Here is a 19,189-nt window from a genome sequence, read left to right on the forward strand (position 1 = left end):
GTCCAGCATCTTATTGTCCAGTCAAGTTCAACGGCTTCTTAGGTATACCCTCTCTGGTCTGATGACAGAGCCAGCAGAGTATCATCCCAGTCAATTGAAAGCTCCAACATACCATCAGCAAAAATTTACATCATTATGGAATTAATTGACATAGTAATGAGTAACCAATATGTTAAAAGTAAATGCGGGTTCCCAGCCACCTTCTGTGACCACCTCACCTATACTTCAATTTTAGTTTATACACAACATATAACCAAGGTTCTTTATTTTTAAAAAGTAACCCCACCAGGGACCAGAGATCTAACCACCCATGAGTCCGTCTGGCTCCTCATACGATGTCTTACCCATTGATCCAGATGCTCATTCCTTTCCTCACACTTTTGGAAACTCTTTGTACACACATCCACACACAGGTGTAGTCATGGGCAAGTGCCAGAGATTTTTCAACATTATTAATTGTATTTTATATCTGGTTCTTCAAATTGCACACTGCAAGATCAGTGCAGAGTCCAGCTACAGCCCTTCCTCTGGGTTTCATCACCCTTCCCTGACAATCCTCAGTCTACCAACAAAAAGCCAGTACTACTTTGCTCGCAATGGAATGAGTATGTCAATTTCTCTGAAGTCTAGAATTAATAGGATATCTTTCAAACTTTATTTTTTTTTTTTAAAGATTTATTTATTTTGTTACAAAGTCAGATATACAGAGAGGAGGAGAGACAGAGAGGAAGATCTTCCATCCGATGATTCACTCCCCAAGTGAGCCGCAATGGCCGGTGCTGCGCCGATCCGAAGCCGGGAACCAGGAACCTCTTCCGGGTCTCCCACGCGGGTGCAGGGTCCCAATACATTGGGCTGTCCTCGACTGCTTTCCCAGGCCACAAGCAGGGAGCTGGATGGGAAGTGAAGCCTGTTGGGATTAGAACGGGCGCCCATATGGGATCCCGGGGCGTTCAAGGCTAGGACTTTTAGCCGCTAGGCCAAGCCTCCGGGCCCTCAAGCTTTCTGTAGCTTCTGAGATTATGACAGCTATTATGAGCTATTTTCCATAGATTAGTTTTCTGCCATAGTAAATGCTTATTTTTCAATATTTGAAAATATAGTTTTAGGATATTAGATACTACTGGATATTAGATACATAGTTAACTTATCTAGTACTCTATCTGAGAGTTGCTGGCATTGTTCAGGTCGATACCTGAGTCATCTAGGGTGGGTTCTCATCTCAGGACCACATGGAGGTTGGGTCACCATTGTCAGAGGACCACTGTCTGTTTTCCTTGAGCTGTCTGCTTCTTGTTTCAGGTTCATTATCTTTGATTTGTTATTAATGAGACTTGAGTCACATACAATTTTTTTAAAGATTTCTTTATTTTTATTACAAAGTGAGATATATATAGAGAAGGAGAGACAGAGAGGAAGATCTTCTGTCTGATGATTCACTCCCCAAGTGACCGCAACGGTTACAGCTGAGCCAATCCGAAGCCAGGAGCCAAGAGTCTCTTCCGGGGCACCCACGTGGGTGCAGGGTCCTAAGGCTTTGGTCCATCCTCAACTGCTCTCCCAGGCCACAATCAGGGAGTTGGACGGGAAGTGGGGCTGCCAGGATTAGAACTGGTGCCCATACAGGATCCCGGCATGTTCAAGATGAGAACTTTAGCTGTTAGGCCATCACACCAGGCCTGAGTCATCTAAAATTTTCAGATGGGAAGGAAAAATAAAATTTCTCTATTTAATGCTTTTTTGATTCCTCTACATAATTCTTGGTCTTCCATACACTGGTAGGGTGGGATTTTCTTTCTACATATCTCCCTCTTTAACGCCTCATAAGAGCATAATACATGCAAAGTGTTACACGAGAAGTCTATAGGCCATAGAGCTTTTCCAGCTACCAAACACTATGAGAATCTGCCTTGGCCATCCGTGGTGGTCCCTGTCTATAGATGGAAGCACCAAGAAAGATATGGGCCATCCGTTAAGTTGTGTAGATTTGTGATGGTCTAATACCAATATTCCCTTGCACTTCATGAGGAACCATCCCTGCTGTGCTGCTACATGGTACAGACATATCAACGAAGCTGACTCACTAAGTATGGCCATCACTTTGAGTTGTGCTCTAATGTGCACACTTGTAGTTCTGGGATCATCCTGGTTACTGGATTTTCTCCCTGGAATGGGTGCTTTCTTCAGAATGCAGGTTGAAAAGCCCATATTGGAGAGAAGAGTTGTTCTTGTTTGAAGTTAGAGATGGAAAGGAAAATGAGACTCTAACCCTCTTCCAATTTGGGCAGAAACATGACACTTGCCATGAAACTCCATTTCTATCCCTTCTCCTGTTACAAATTAGCTGAAGGTTTTATTGTTTAATAGTTTGATGCTCAATGTGGTATAGATTATAATAGTACATTGAAAAAAATGCTTAAAGCATTTAAAGTTACAAATGCTAGACAATTTTATTAAATAAGAACCTAACCACAGCGCTGTTGACAGCAAAGCAGAATTTCGTCCAAGGGGTATTAGTTTCATTGTTAAAGTGATGTGTGTAGATAATCAACCTTTATACATTCATGATTTAAATTTAGTTCAAGACCACTGGGTATTTAAAATGAAGCCCAGAGCCCAAGTCTTTATTTCTGGGAGAATGACTGCAGATGCTAATTTGGATGTACAGAGAAAGACAATGGTCCACGGCAAAGCAAATGGAGCAGCTGTCAGGCCTTGGGATTCTGGGAAGATGTTTCCTAATTTAGCTGTGCTCCTCCCTCTTCCCCTCTTGAGACCCAGTAGTTGTTGTTTGTGGAAGATAACTTATCATTTGTTACTGTTTTCATTTTGCTCCTTTAACTTCTTGGCCTTTTCTTTCTGCAACCAAATTTTGAGATTATCTAATTCATTGGACAGTTCTTCCCCCAAAGGAAACATAACTCTGAACTTAATTTTTTTTCATTTTTGTTTTTTTTTTCCTTTTTTGAACTAAAATTTTCCTTTTGTTCCTGAGTCCCAGATGTGTAGATATTTTCTCCTTTTCCAGCCACTTCCAGACACATGACAGAAGGCTTTCATAATTTCCCTTATGCGTATTAGCCCAGAGTACTTCCTCCCATGCCTCTAGATTATTATGGGAAGGAAGGAAGAGTAGCAAAAGCAGGCACTACCCTTCCCTACCCCCACCCCAAGAAAAAAGCAGGCACTAAAAAGCATTGGATTTCAAAACATCAAGGAAGCCCTATTTATAGCGGAAATTTATCTCTTCCAGAACCAGCCCCACCCTACATACCATTTTTAATTCCTTTTTTATTCTCTCTCTCTCTATACTTTTCCCACCCCTTCCTTACTATGTTAGCACTGGAGTATTCTTTTTTTTTTAAAGATTTATTTATTTTTATTGGAAAGGCAGATATACAGAGAGGAGGAGAGACAGAGAGGAAGATCTTCCATCTGATGATTCACTCCCCAAGTGATCTCAATGGCCGGTGCTGCGCCAATACGCAGCCGGGTACCAGGAACTTCTTTCCAGGTCTCCCACGCGGGTGCAGGGTCCCAATGCATTGGGCCGTCCTCGACTGCTTTCCCAGGCCACAAGCAGGGAGCTGGATGGGAAGTGGAGCTGCCGGGATTAGAACCGGCGCCCATATGGGATCCTGGTGCGTTCAAGGCGAGGACTTTAGCCACTAGACCACGCCGCCAGGCCCTGGAGTATTCTTTTGAATTTAACCCATGTTATATTAGGCAGTTGAGCAAGTTTGAAAAGTAGTTGCTTACTGATGGTAGAGGGTTCCCCTGATAAGTCACTGATTCTCAAGAAACTTAATGGAACTGATTTTCATGGAGAGAACCCATGTTGTGGTTTGAATGCTTGTTGCCTCCAAAACTTATGATAAAATTTAATTGGCATAGTACTAGTATTAGATTATACTTGAAAGTCAGACATACACACACACATACAGAGAGAGAAAGAGAGAGAGAGTGTGAAAGAGCAAAAGATCTTTCATCTGTGGGTACATCTACCCAAAGGTAGGGGCTCAGAACTTAGTCCATGTCATCTATATGAGTGGTGGGGATCCGACTATTGAGACCATGATGTGCTGCTTTCCATGGTGTGCATTAGGTGCAAACTGGAGTTGGAAGACTTGGACTGACACCAAGCTTTTAGATACGTTGTCCCAAGCAGCGTCTTAACCACCGTGCCAAAGGCTTGCTCCAGAGGAAAGATGGCTGCTGCTTCTTCTTCTTCTTCAAGATCTATTTATTTTTCCTCAGAAAGGCAGATCAAATTTATGGAGTGAAGGAGAGACAGAGAGAAAGGTTTTCCATCTGCGGGTTAATTCCCCAAATGGCCACAACGTCTGAAGCTGAGCTTGATCGGAAGCCAGGAGTCAGGAACTTCTTCTGGGTCTTCCATGTGGGTGCAGAATTCCAAGGCTTCTGACCAGCCTCGACTGCTTTCCCAGGCCACAGAAAGGGAGCTGAATGGGAAGTGGAGTGGCCAGGACATGAATTGTTGCCCCTATGGGATCCTGCCACTTGCAAGGTAAGGATTTAACCTCTGAGCCATCAAACCAGGCCCCAAGAAGTGATTAGACGTTGAGGGTTGACTTTTATGAATGGTCTAGTATAGTTTCCACAGGATTGAGTTCTTTTGAAGACAAATGTGTCCTCTCTGTTCTTTTCTCTTTACCTCTCTCTCTCATCCTTTTGCCTCTCTCCATGGGATGATGTGGCAAGAAGGCTCTTGCCAGATGTCAGCCTTACCTTCTTTGACTGACAGGCATCAGAACTGGGAGTGCTGCATCCTCGTTCATTGTAAATCATGCAGACTCTGGTGCTCTGTTGAAACAGCACAGGAAGGACTAAGACGCCAGAGCGATAAAGACAACCTGGCAAACAAGGAAACACTGCTGTCTTCTCGGCAGCTCCTGAGGGAAGGGAAGATGATTGCTTGTTTCCCAGGTGGGTCTATGGTACCACAGTCACACCTTTCCTTAGTTTGTGTTATCTCACATTTCTACTTGCCCTTTCTTTACTGAACTGGGTTCCTTCCTGACTAAACTAAGCAGAGGAATGTGCTAGGATTCCAACAGTGAGTATATTGCCTTTCAAAGTCTAATTTAGGATCAGCTGGTGATAGTTTAATAGGATCTTTGCATAAAAAGTCCTCACTCAGTAGTTCCTCATTTCTGCTGTGTAAATACTTCCTCCAGGGGGCCCAGTGCAGTAGCCTAGTGGCTAAAGTCCTCGCCTTGCATGTGCCAGGATCCCATATGGGCGCCAGTTCTAGTCCAGGCAGGCTTCACTTTCTATCCCAGCTCCCTGTTTGTGGCCTGGGAAAGCAGTCGAGGACAGCCCAAAGCCTTGGGACCCTGCACTCATGTGGGAGACCTGGACAAAGTTCCTGGCTCCTGGCTTCAGATCACCGAAGCTCTGGCAGATGCGGCCACTTGGGGAGTGAACCATTGAATGGAGGATCTTCTTCTCTGTCTCGCCTTCTTTCTGTATATCTGACTTTCAAATAAATAAATAAATACTAAAAAAAAAAATTCCTCCAGGATTGTGATGTAACTGAATATGGAAGTGAGAGGATGTGTACTATTGGCTTTTGTTAGCCAAGCACTAGCTTGCCACATCACTGGATATCTGTTAGCTGCTTAGAACTTTGCCTGAAACACAGTAATCTCCACATTAAGGTTTATTTTCGTCAATCACTATTAGTATTGCAATTCTGTGTTTTCTCTTCTTTTACGTGTGAATGTATGCATTAGAAAGCTTGAAAGTAGCCATACGATGAGTAATATCAAACTATCAGTTAAGACATGGTTTGCAAAATTTCTTAATGTTTAGCAATCAGCCTTTTGAAGCTGGTAGGAAATTGCTCCAGTGTACAACTTTTTTCTTTTAATGAAAATTCATTTATTTTTCTTTTAAAGGTAAATTTACAGAGAGGAAAAGAGAAAGTCTTCCATCTTCTGGTCTACTCTCCAAATGGCTGTTAACGGCAACAGCTGAGCTGATGCCGAAGTCAGGATCTGCTCCCAAGTTTCCTATGTGGGTATAGGACTTGGGCCATTCTCTGCTGCCTTTTCAGGCCATAAGCAGGGAGCTGGATCAGAAGTGGAGCAGCTGGGACATGAACCGGCACCCATGTAGGTGCTACACCACAGGGTGGAGGAAGAGCCTCTGGCTAAAGAGCCTTAAAAAACTCATCTTTTTTCTCTTTCTTTAAATATTTATTTACTAGAGAGACAGAGTTACACAGAGAAGGAGAGGGAAAGGCACAGAAAGGGGGATGGAGAGAGAGAGAGAGAGAGAGAGAAAGAGAGAGATCTTCTCTTCTATCCTCCCCCTACTCACAAATGACTGAGGCTGGGCCAGGCTGAAGTCAGGAGCCTGAAACTCTGTCTGTGCTCCCCCATGCGTAGCAGGGGCCCAAACACTTGGGGCAGCTTCCACTTCTTTCCTAGATGCATTAGCACGGACGAGAGAGTGGAGTAGCTGGAACTCAAACAAGTAGTGATAACATTGTAGACATGGTTTTATTTTTATTTTTTATTTTTAACAGATTTATTTATTTTATTACAAAGTCAGATATACAGAGAGGAGGAGAGACAGAGAGGAAGATCTTCCATCTGATGATTCACTCCCCAAGTGAGCCGCAATGGCCGGTGCACGCCGATCCGAAGCCGGGAACCAGGAACCTCTTCCTGGTCTCCCACATGGGTGCAGGGTCCCAAAGCTTTGGGCCGTCCTCAACTGCTTTCCCAGGCCACAAGCAGGGAGCTGGATGGGAAGTGGAGCTGCCAGGATTAGAACCGGCGCCCATATGGGATCCCGGGGCTTTCAAGGTGAGGACTTTTAGCCACTAGGCCACGCCGCCGGGCCCTTATTTATATATTTTTAAGAGTTATTTATTTTTATTGCAAAGTCAAATATATACAGAGAGGAGGAGAGACAGAGAGAAATATTTTCTGTTCGATGATTTACTCCCCAAGTGATTGGAGTAGCTGGTGCTGTACTGGTCCGAAGCCAGGATCCCAGATCCTCTTCTGGGTCTCCCACACAGGTGCAGGGTCCTAAGGCTTTGGGCCATCCTCGACTGCTTTCCTAGACCAGAAGCAGGGAGGTGGATGGGAAGCAGGGGCTGCCAGCATTAGCACTGGCACCCATTTGGAATCCCAGTGTGTTCAAGGCGAGGACTTTAGTCGTTAGGCAACGGCGCCGGGCCCAGGCATTGTTTCAATGTGCTGCACCACAACAGTGGCCCTTAAAATAGTTGGTTCCAGGGATGTCGATATTTTATGCAGAATTTTGTTCACAAACATTGATAAGATTATAATTTTTAGATTCTGTATAAATTAGTTTGTTCTGTTCTGAGTAATAACCTATGCATGAGTGCTTATCTTTCTCATAATCTTTTTTTTTGCTTACTAGCATAATATTACCTTTAAATTTGCTAAAAAAAATTTTTAGAATAAAGTCTTATAAAGCTCACTGAGGTTTCTTAGCTTTATAAATTCAGTCTTGAGAGTTGGAGCCTACAGATTTAGGATTTGGAATTATCGTTCTAAGTCCCAGTTGTTACTAAACCATAGAACTGTAGACAAATCCAAAATCAAAGACAATAAAAGTACCCCGAAGTATAACCGTGAGCTCTTAGAGAATTTTATAAATTGTGAATATTTAAATAGAAGGCCTGTTCTTATTGTCTCAAGAATTACTGTGGCTAATTCCATCTCTACTCAGACATGGAGACAGTACATAGTGGATGATACAAAGGGAGAGCTTAGGACAGTTTGGGATGAACTAAATTTAGAGAAAATAGATTTGGGCCGACGGGAAAGCATAGGGAGCAGATCCTGGGTAGGAGAATAGAGACAGAGGTGAAGGCAAAATACACGGTGTCCTATGTTTACCATTTGCCAGACACTGTGTTTGGTACCGGAGCTAGGAGCAATAAGGCAGAATTCCTGGATTTGGAGACTCTGAAATGAAGTAAGAGAAGGAAGAGAAGGTGCACCCAGCTGGGGAAGATGATTTGGAAAGTGTGTTATTTTGACTTTGTTGAGTGGATTGAAGTGAGTTGGAAGAGAAATGCTGAGTTTGTAATGCCCAGATCCATAATAGTCACTATGGAACTACTGGTGGATGAGTGATAGAATTAATATGGTGTTTTGTAATGCTCAATTTAGCTGAGGTATGCAGACTACCTTAGGATGGATACAGGGAGATAAAAGAATATTAAAATAATTTAAGAATGACAAGCACCTGAATTGAAATAGATAACACTTGGTCAGCCATTGTACACACACACAAAGAAAAGAACAGAGATTAGCGGAAGTTCAGAGCAATGTTTGGTCAGTTTTGTGCAAAGAGCCACACAATCGGTTGCAACTACTCGGTTGAGAAAATGAGAAGGGAAATTGTCTAGTTGACAGAATTCTACATTAAATTCAGTTTACAGGGGGTGGTGCTATGACGTAGCAGGAAAAGCTGCTGGGTGCAATGCTGGCACCCTGCATGGGAGTCAGGACTATTCCACTCTGGTCCAGCACTCTGATAATGCACTTGGGAAAGCAGCAGAGGATGACCCAAGTACTTGGGACCCTGCACCAGCATGGGAGATACAAAAAAGCTCCTAGCTTTGGGTTGGCCCAGTTCTGGTCATTGCAACCATTTGGGGAGCGAACTAGTGGATAGAAGATACGCCCCAGCCCCCTCCTTCTCTCTGTGAAATCTGCCTTTCAAGTAAAAATTTAAAAATCTTTTAAAGTAAATCTTCAATAAATAAATAGATTCTGGTTATGCCTGTTTTGTGGTGAGAAAGGATGAATTTTAGTAGAAATGTCCTGAGGTCCTTTGGAAATTTAAGATTGAATTTTGGATGAGAAATTAATCTTAGGTTAAAATTTGAGAGTTATTCCTATTAAACTAAAAAGTAGTTTCACATTTAGGGTCAAATTAGGAGTACAATAATGAGAAACAATCTAAGGTAAATTGCTTAGACGATGAGGAATTTGTGCAACATAGTAGATCAAGCCTCTGTCTACGGTACCAGTGTCCCAAAAGGGTGCTGACTTGAATTCCATCTGCTCTACTTCTGCTCCAGCTGCCTGCTAGTATGCTTGAGAGGGTAGCAAAAGGTAGCTTAAATCTTTGGGCCCTTGCACACCTGTGAGAGACCTGGAAGAAGATCCAGGCTCCTGGCTTTGGGCCTGCCCAGCTCTGGTCTTTCTGGCCATTTGGGGAGTGAAACAGCAGGTTTAAGATCTCCCAATCTCTCCTTCTCTCTCTGTAAATTTGCATTTTAAATAAAAATAAATCTTAAGATAAAAGTTGTGAAGGTGGTAAGGAAATAACTGGGAGACAGTCTCAGGGTTTAATCCTGCCAGCAGGCCCCAAGATCACCGAGGGTAAGGCAGTGGTGTTCTTTGGCTGTAAGAACCAGGGGAGACAAGCTGGTGAAGAATGCCCGCTTTATTATGCACAGGTTACAGGTTTTAAAGGTTATGGAGTGCTTGCTTCGGCAGCACATATACTAAAATTGGAATGATACAGAGAAGGTTAGCATGGCCCCTGCGCAAGGATAACATGCAAATTTGTGAAGCGTTCCATATTTTAAAAATAATAAAATAAAGGTTATGGAAGGGGAGGGCAGGAGGGCATCTTCTGGCCAGCCACCCACCCACCAAAGACACTGTAATTGGCTCCATGATACATCTATTTTCCTTGACCTTCTGATCCTATCAGAGGTAATGTTCCACGTGTACCTTTCCCCTCTCCTTGACACTTTGCCTTTCAAATGAATGAATGAATGAATGAATGAATGAATAAACACATAAAAAAATATATGTGAAAGCTGTGTCTGGGCTTGGACCAGGTAGCACTGGGCTGCAACAACCAATAACGAGAGCCAGAATGGGTGTGATCGGTTGAGCAAAGCCATTGTTCATGTCAGGATAAGAGGTAGACAAAGCCTGGGCCAACAACCCACTGGTGTGTGTGAGAACTGCCTCTGGGAGGAGACTAGATGGAGGAGCTTGGAAAACTCCTTCACTGGGATGCAGTCCCTGCAGGAGAGTGCAAGAAGTAAGGCAAGGAGCAGCCCAGCGCATGCCAGGTTACAGTACCCGCCAGCACACATGTGGGTCAGGTCTGGGGACAGACCAGGCTGGGCCAGCACATAACACCCACTGGCAGATCTAAGAACCAGGGTAGGGGCAGGAGGAGCCAGATTTGGCTGCAGCAACAGCCAGTTCACATTAGGACTGGGACAGCAATTAAGCTGGGCTGGAATAGGCTACAGCACCCACCAACAGGAACTGAAACAGGGGGCCGACTAGACTAGGTCAGGCTGTGCAATAAGACTGTGGATGCTGAGGTGAGACAAGTCATGCCAGCCTGGGCCCAGTGGAGGTTGGGTAAATGAGTCCCAGGGACGGGGATCTGATAGGGCTCAGGTAGCTTGGCTTAGGTCATGGGACCTATTTGTGTGGTGGGGGATGGGTTCCTGAGCCCTGGGGATAGGGGAACCAGTGGGGTGTGGATCGCTTGGCCCATATCCTGGGGCCTGCCTTCTATGTGGGCATTGGTTTCATGAATCCCAGGGGTGGGGGATCTGGCGGGGCTTGGGTCTCCTGTCCAGCTCCAGGACCCACCTGCTGGGTGGGTGCAGCATTCATGAGCCCCAGGGGTGGGGATCCAGCAAAGCTCAGGTCACTTGGGGTGGGTCCTGGAGCCTACCTGCAAGGTGGGTGCTGGGTTTATGAGCCCCAGTGGTGGGGAATCTGGTGGGGCTTGGGTCTCCTGTTCTGGGCCCTGGAGATTGTTCACTAGGTGAATGTTGGGTTTGTGAGCCCCAGGGGTGGGGGAGCCGACGATGCTTGGGACACCCAGGCCAGCTACTTGGACTCCTCTGCAAGAACATGTCCTACTTAATGAAAAAGGTAGAGCAGTAGACACAGGCCCTGTTGTAAAGGGAGACTATGGCAGCACATTTGGTGCTATAGCAGCAGAACAGAACTGGACAACTACCCCAAACAAGTAATGACAGTAGAAAATCTTGGTAAATGGAGCCAATGGGCATTGGGAGGGTGACATCATCCTGGGATCAGTGAAATCGGCAGCATTTCAGAACTATCCACTTGGACAGAACCTTCGGAATATGTACACACTGAGACTATGGGTTGAGATGAAGTGGCAGGTCCTCATCCCTGAATACTGGGACGTGTGGAAAGTTGTTCGTAGTTTCCCCCTTTGTTTCCTCGCTTCCACTAAGAACAACAAGAAGAAACAGCAAATTTGGAAGCAGTGAATTTATCCAATTTTCTTTAAACCTTGATCCTTCCCACCCTGATCAACCATGTAATCATTATTTAAAAAATAAATAAATATGCTTTAAAAATGGTAATAAAACTTGCTTTGATTTTTCCTGTGCTTAAAAGTTTTTACACGATATGCTTATAAAGAAATTTTAAAGTAGTGAACCAAGTTGTTGTGGTGAAGTGGGCTAAGATACTGCCAGGGACACAAGGTCCCCTATTGAGTACTGCTCTACTACTTTCAAGCCCCCTGAGAATACTCCTATGAAAACATCAGAAGAGATACAAGTGCTTGTGCCCTAGTCATCCACGTGGGAGGCCTGGATGGAGTTTCAGGCTGTTGGCTTGTTTTTCACCCAGCCTTGGCTATTGCACCCGTTTGGGGAGTGAATTATTGTGCAGGACATTTCTTTCTGCCATATGATTTCTCTGTTTCCCTACCTTTCAAATAAACAAAATTGACATTTAAAACTTCAAAGGTGATACAACAGCTTTAGAAAACTAGAAATGCATAATAATTACTTTGTACTATAAAATATTTAAACAATGTGATTAGAATTCCTTTTAAAATGAAATACTTAGAGTCTTACAGAACTTCAGTGGTCATGCACGCCAATCATTTGATATATTTGTAGCTATGGTTTGGTGACTCAATTGAATATGTTTATATAGTATCAGTTTTGATGATAAGTAAAAAAGTCTTTACTCTTAAGCATGTCTAAATTTTAACCAATATCCGTGATGGTACCTTTAATAACAAATGAATACTGAAGCTAAATGCAAGCTAATTAAGAGTATAAAAATAACGTAATTCTGTCGATTTGCTTCAAGTTGAGCTATACAGTGTTTTCAAGTCCCATTAGCTGAAGCACATCTTTCAGAGCACATGAAAATCTCTCTTGAACTTCCAAAGCCATTGTAAAAAAAAAGGTAAGTCTATCCAGTTAATCTGTTTTAACCTATGTAACTAAACATAACCCATATCTGTTAAGTAATATTTTTGGAGAAGTACTATTTTAGACATTTTTAAAAATATATATTTATTTTTATTGGAAAGCCAGATTTACAAAGTGAAGGAGAGACAGAAAGATCTTCTATCTGCTGGTTCACTCCCCAAGTAGCTTCAGTGACTGGAGCTGAGCTGATCCTAAGCCAGGAGCCAGGAGCTTCTTCTGGGTCTCCCACACAGGTGCAGGGTCCCAAGGCTTTGGGTCATATTTTAGACATTTTTAAAAAGACTTATTCATTTTATTGGGAAGACAGAGTAACAGAGAGCAAGATTAGTGGGGGTGACAGAGAGATACAGAAATCTCTTCCATTCACTGATTCACTTTCCAAATGGCTGCAGCAACCAGAGCTGAGCACATCTAAACCTGGGAGCCAGGAGCTTGCTCCTGGCCACTCATGTAAGTGTAGGGGCCCAAGGTCTTGGATTATACTCTGTTGCGTTCCCAGGCCATTAGCCTGGGAGCAGAAGGGACTGGAACTGATATACAAATGGGACGTTGGTGACACAGACATGTGAGGATATGCCACTGATATGCCACTGTGCCAGCTCCATACGTTTTTCTTGGAAAGACAGATTTACAGAGAGAAGGAGATACAGAGAAAGATCTGGTGAATGGGGGTGGTGTGTGTGTGTGTGTGTGTGTGTGTGTGTGTATGTCAGAGATGGATCAATGGCTAAATCCCTGCCTTGCATGCACTGGGAACCCATATGGGTGACAGTTTGTGTTCCGGCTGCTCCACTTTCCGTCTAGCTCCTTGCTTGTGGCCTGACAAAGCAGTGAGGAAGAAAGATGGTTAAAGTCCTTGAGCCCCTGCATTCATGTGGGAGACCTGGAAGGAGCTCTTAGCTTCAGATCAACTTAACTGTTGAGGTCATTGGGGAGTGAACTAGTGGATGCAAGAAAGATCTTTCTCTCTGCATTTCTTTTTCTCTGTAAATTCCCAATTCCAATAGAAACAAAGCAATCTTAAAAAAATATAAAGCAGATTAGTAATTTCCTAGGACCAGGAATTCAGACATAGTAGCAGGGAAGTACAAAGAAAATTTGGCAGTGATGATGATGGTCAGCACCTTGATTGTGGAGGCGGTTATCTATATCTATATCTATATCTATATCTATATCTATATCTATATCTATATCTATATATCTTTCATTTTTGTTAATGTTTACATAGTTGATTAGAGTTGGAAGGGTCAAGGGTTAGAGGAAAATGGGTGAGACCCTTGTCTCCATGTTTTTTTTTTTTTTTTCATTTTACTGTATCTGGGGGAAGGGAAGAGAAAAGGGGAGAAGCCACATCCAGCCTCCCAACTGCCTTCATACCCTGGAATGGGGGATGGCTACTTGAAGTCATACCAGGATCCCCAAAGTGGAGCATGCTCTGAGGGTCCTACTCAAGTGGTTTTGAATTGCTGTTGATCTTGCCGCTCCAAGCAAGATGAAATCCCTCCAGGAACCACTGGCTAACATAGTCCACCTTAGACTCTTCATTTACATTGCCAATGTTTGCCTGGGGTAGTTGATCAATTTCTTCTGCCCTTCTTCTGTTATGATGCCAGTTGTCCTCTGCAGACTGCAATGAATTTTTTTAAAGATTTATTTATTTTATTACAAAGTCAGATATATAGAGAGGAGGAGAGACAGAGAGGAAGATCTTCCATTCGATGATTCACTCCCCAAGTGAGCCACAACGGCCGGTGCACGCCGATCTGAAGCCGGGAACCAGGAACCTCTTCGGGGTCTCCCACACGGGTGCAGGGTCCCAATACATTGGGCTGTCCTCGACTGCTTTTCCAGGCCACAAGCAGGGAGCTGGATGGGAAGTGGAGCCTGTTGGGATTAGAACCGGTGCCCATATGGGATCCCGGGGTGTTCAAGGCGATGACTTTGGCTGCTAGGCCACGCCACCGGGCCCTGCAATGAATTTTGATATCCACCATGTGCATCTAGATATGCCATCCACTGCTCCACCTAAGCCACCGAGGAGGCCCGTTCTGACACATGCACTCCATGGCCAGACCAAAGAACCTGCAATTGTCCCCATGGTTGGAGTTCTGAGTCCACGGGTGCAGTTGGGGGAATCCCAAAAATCTCATCTGAGATGGTCACAGACCTGGCTCTTGTGCGTACTTGCCAGTGTGGGGTCTAGCTCAGTCTGTTACCCATATCAGCCTATACACACACTGGTAGTTGCAATTGCTAGGTCAGTTCTGTCTCCAGCCCTGTCTCTTACATAAACCAATGGGTGCTGTGGCCCATCCAACCCTGTCTGCCACACACTCAGTCCTCATGTACACCGGTAGGAGCTGCAGTCTGGTCATTAGGCCTGCCACTAGCCTTGGTTCCTGTGCCTACCAATATGTGCAGCTTTCTGGCCCAGTCCGTTCCACATTCCATTTAGATATCATACACGTCAATGAGCATTGAAACCTAGCTCAACCCAACCAGCCCAACTATCCAGCCTACATTTGTGCTGTCTAGCAGCAGCCACCAGCTATTCCTGGTTATCATGCTCACTAGTTGGAGTGGCAAGAGAGAAGTTTCCCACAATTTCCTTACTAGGCCCACTCCCACTGTTTGGATCCTGCACTCTCTAGGTGGTTTTGCAGTCTAGATTGACAGGATGTGCCCCCTTTGCCAGCACTTGCCAGCTGATGCTGCAGCAAAGCCCAATCAACCTGCACCCACTCTGGTTTATGCATGCATGCAGTAGTGTGTACAGTCAGCCCAGCCTGATTTCCCCTAACCCAGCTTACATGCAGGCCAACAAGTGTAGCCCTGCCAGGCCTGATCTGCCCCCAATCCCACCTCTCATGTTCATCAGTGGGAGTACTGGCCCATTAGGGAAGCCCCCTGTAGCTGTCCCATCATCCTTGACCCCTTGCCCTGGGTTTTGCATGTGCTGGTTGGGTGCTACAGCCCAGTTTGGCATGACCTGTCTCATCTTGGCATTTGCCAGTGGGTGTTTTAGCCTGACCTGTCCCGGTCCACCCCCAGTTCCAGCTCATGATGGTGAGGGCTACAGCCTAGCCCAGCCTCTTCAGCTCTAGTCCTGTCCCAAAAGTGAACTGGCTGGTATTGCAGTCTAACTGGCTTGTCCTACACTCCATTTTGGTTCTTGGAGCTGTCAGCAACTGAAACGAACTGGTGCAGCCTGGCTTGCCCGAGACCCGAGCCATATGTGTGCCGGTGGGTACAGTAACCTGACCTGGTATGAGCTGCTCCTTGCCTTGGTTCTTGTGCTCACCTGAAGGGACTGTGTCCTGACAGAGGAATTGCCCAAGTTCCTCCATCAGAATCTCTTCTAATGTCAGATTTTGTGCGTACTGATAGGTTCATATCCCAGCCTGACTTAGTTCATCTCCTATCCTAACAGGAACAGTGGCCTTTCCTGACTGGTTTGCACTTATTCTGGTTCTTACTGTTGGGTGCTACAGCACAGCCACACTTGATCCATAGTAGGAATTAAAAAAAAAATGCTTGAATTGGGCCTCCTCAGTTCCTGAACATGGTTCAGTGGATGGCATACCTAGATACATATGGGAGATAGAGCAGTTCAGTGGGACCTGCAGAGGACATCTAATACCATAGCAGAGGATGGAGAGCGAACAAATTGGACAACTCTCTCAGCCTAGTTTTGACAGCAAATATCTGGATGAATAGAGACTCTGAGGTGGACAATATCAGTCAATGGTCCTTGGAAGGATTTCCTCATCCTTGGAGCAATGTGATTAAGAGCATTTCAGAACTATCTAAACCACTTGAGTAGAACCCTTGGGGCATGTTCTATATTGGAGATTCTGGGATGATATCTGGTGGCTGTCCCCATCTCTGGGTTTTGATGTGGTTGGGATGCTGGGTGCAGCTTCTCCCTTCCATTCCCCCTTCCCCCAGATACAGGAAGATGAAGAAGAAGGAGGAGGAAGAGAAAAAGACAGTGGTCTCATTCACCTACGCCATTCCTTGACCCTTTCAATCCTTATCAGTGTTGCGCATGGGCGTCCATCCTTCTCAACTATATAATCATTATCAAAATTTAAATTTAAAAAAGTTTAAAAATGCCCAGTTAGATAATCCTAAATATTAGGCCATAAAATGCAGGTTCTAGTGCATGAGGCCAAGCCTGTGGTGACCCTAGGCACGGTCCTGGGAGGGCTGCCCCAGCACCCGTTTGGGCATGTCCTTGAGTACAAATGCCTCATTTCTCCCCCTCTTTGATGACTTCAAAGAAGTTTAAAACCTCATTTTGTCTTTTATGATACATTGGTACCCAAGCCAAATGTTGCAAATTATGTTGCCATTAAATTTTACTTATTGCCAAATAAAACTTGTTTTTCCTTGCTTTTAATACTGGTGTGACTTACTGGGCACCTGGAATGTAAGGATTGTAACTTTGACTTTAAGAAAAGCCAACCATTATGGTTTGGGATATTTATCTTCCTTAATTTTCTGCATCTGAAGTAATGATTAGATATAAGTTAGGATTTCTTGTTCTGTTCTTCATATCCTTTTTTAAAAATAATTTTTAGAAGATTTATTTATTTTTATAGCAAAGTCAAATGTACAGAAAGGAGGAAAGAGAGGAAGATCTTCCGCCCAATGGTTCACTTTCCAAGCAGCAGCAATGGCTGGAGCTGAGCCAATCCGAAGCCAGGAGCCAGGGTCCCAAGGCTCTGGGCCGTCCTCGACTACTTTCCCAGGCCACAAGCAGGGAGCTGGATGGGAAGTGGAGCTGCCGGGATTAGAACCGGTGCCCATATGGGATCCCAAGGCAAGTTCAAGGCGAGGACTTTAGCTGCTAGGCCACCGTGTCGGACCCTCTTCATATCCTTTGATGTGTTGTTTATATTCTCCATTTCTTTGTCATTTTGTGTTATTTTCTCAATAAAAGCTTGTATTTCTTCTTCAGTTGCTTTGAAACTTTTGTTTATTTTCATTTTATTTCAAAGGTAGAGAAGGGAAAGAACAAGAAAGAAACAGAGAGAGAATTTACTCTGATTGACTTCTCCAAAGCCAGCCATAGCTGAGCCTCGGACAAGCCACAGGCAGAAATTCCATCCAATCTTCCATATGGACAGCAAGAAACCAAGTATTGGGGGCCATCCTGTATTGTCTTCCAGCTGGGCACAAGCAGCAATCTGGATGGAGAGTGGAGATGGGTCTTGAGCCCAGGCACATGGATATGAAATGGGAGCACTTTAGCTGGGTGCTTAAAAATAAATCAAACATCAATCCCCTCTTTTTTTGTTGCTGTGCAAATTTTATTTTTGATACATTTTACATATATATATATATAAAAGACCAAAAAATTTTACTGCAAGAAGTTAAGCCAGTAAGTATGTGTGACCAAGCACTCCTCAATTGGTTAGCACAGTAAGAGTTTCTAGCACGTTGCCCATGTGTTCCCGCAAGCTCCGTTCTGCTGCTGCTCGAGAGATCTCCATCTCTGACATTAACAACTCCAAATCTTCCTTCTTGACAGTGACTTTTGCCAGTTTCTTCTCCTGCTCCTGGGAGCGGCTGTCTCCGATGACCGACATGGCCATCTCCGGGTTGGAAATCTGAATCTCCTTCTCCTCCTTATAGCCGGCGACCCGCTCAAGGTCGGCTGTCATGCTTCGGCGGCTTCCCCGGAAGCCGTTCCAGGCACCTGGTCTCAGTCTGCAACTCCAGCTCCATGTCCTCCTCGCCATGTTCACTCCGCCAGTGGCATTTTATATATTTGATTAGGGCTATAGGTAAGTGGGTGAGACATTGTTTTGACATTCTCTTCTTTCCTTCCTGTATCTGGGGGGAGGGGAGAGAAAAGGGGAGAAGCAACACCCAACCTCCCAACCATCCCAGGGTCCCCAGTGTGGGGCATGCTTCGAGGGTCCCGCTCAAGTGGTTTTGATAGCTCAACCGTTCTATATGGCTGCCAATCTTGCCACTCTAAGCACGATGAAATCTCTCCAGACTCCACTGGCTGAAATTAGACCACCTTAGAGTCTCTCCTTGCCCAGTTATTCACTGCCAACTCTTGGCTGGGGTAGTTGCTTGATTTGTTCTGTCCTCTATCTTCTGTAATGGTACCAGATGTCCTCTGTACTGTCAAATCCTCCATTTGCATCTGGATATGCTGTCTATCCACTGCTCCATCCAAGCCCCTGAGGAGGCCCAGATCTGACACATACATTCCATGGTCAGACCATGGAAGCTGCAACTTCCTCCATGCTTCGAGTTCTGAGTTCAGTGACTCAGCTTGGGGAATTCCCAAAGAAACTTCATCTGACGTGATCCCTGACCTGATTCTTGTGTGTGCTTACCAATACAGGGTCCGGCACAGTCTGTCACCCCAATCAGCTTATGCACATGCTGGTGGCTGCATTTGTCAGGTCAGTTTTGTCTCCAGCCCTGTCATCTATGTAAACTAGTGGGTGTTGCTGTCCAGCCTGATCCTGCCCACCACACACTCAGCTGCCAGGCAAATCAGTGGGAGTTGTAGCCTAGTGGGAGCGACCCACAATAACCCCTACCAGGGCTGCCCCCTGCCCTGGTTTCCATGCTTGCCAGTATATACAGTAGACTGGTCCTGTCTGTCCCACAACCCATTCAGTTCTCATATGTGTCAGTGGGCTTTGAAGCCTAGTTCAACCCAAGCAGCCTCACTATCCAGTGCATACATCTGCTAGTAGGTGCCATTCTCTGTCTAGCCATGCCTGTCCCAATTCTGGTTCTCATGCTCACCAGTTGGAGTAGCCACTCAAGAGGGAGGTGCCCACTGTTTCCATACTGGGCCCACTCCTACTCCTGGACCTTACACTGTCCAGGTGGTATAGCAGTTTAGTTAATTCCGCCCTCCCCCCGCCCCCGTGCCAGCATCTGTTAGCT

At 44.9% G+C, this 19,189-nt stretch overlaps 1 non-coding gene and 1 pseudogene across 1 annotated transcript; one reads left to right on the forward strand and one right to left on the reverse strand.

Annotated features, from left to right (window-relative positions):
- Window positions 1-9,502: 9,502 nt before the first annotated feature.
- LOC118759037 (U6 spliceosomal RNA) lies at window positions 9,503-9,609 on the forward strand. The gene has a single exon (XR_004995945.2). It is a non-coding gene; the product is annotated as a U6 spliceosomal RNA (small nuclear RNA).
- An 8,046-nt stretch (window positions 9,610-17,655) lies between these two features.
- On the reverse strand, window positions 17,656-17,998 carry LOC101528736 (huntingtin-interacting protein K-like; annotated as a pseudogene).
- Between the last annotated feature and the right edge of the window lie 1,191 nt (window positions 17,999-19,189).

Source organism: Ochotona princeps, chromosome 7, assembly GCF_030435755.1.
Source record: "Ochotona princeps isolate mOchPri1 chromosome 7, mOchPri1.hap1, whole genome shotgun sequence".
Classification (NCBI taxonomy): Eukaryota; Metazoa; Chordata; class Mammalia; order Lagomorpha; family Ochotonidae; genus Ochotona; species Ochotona princeps.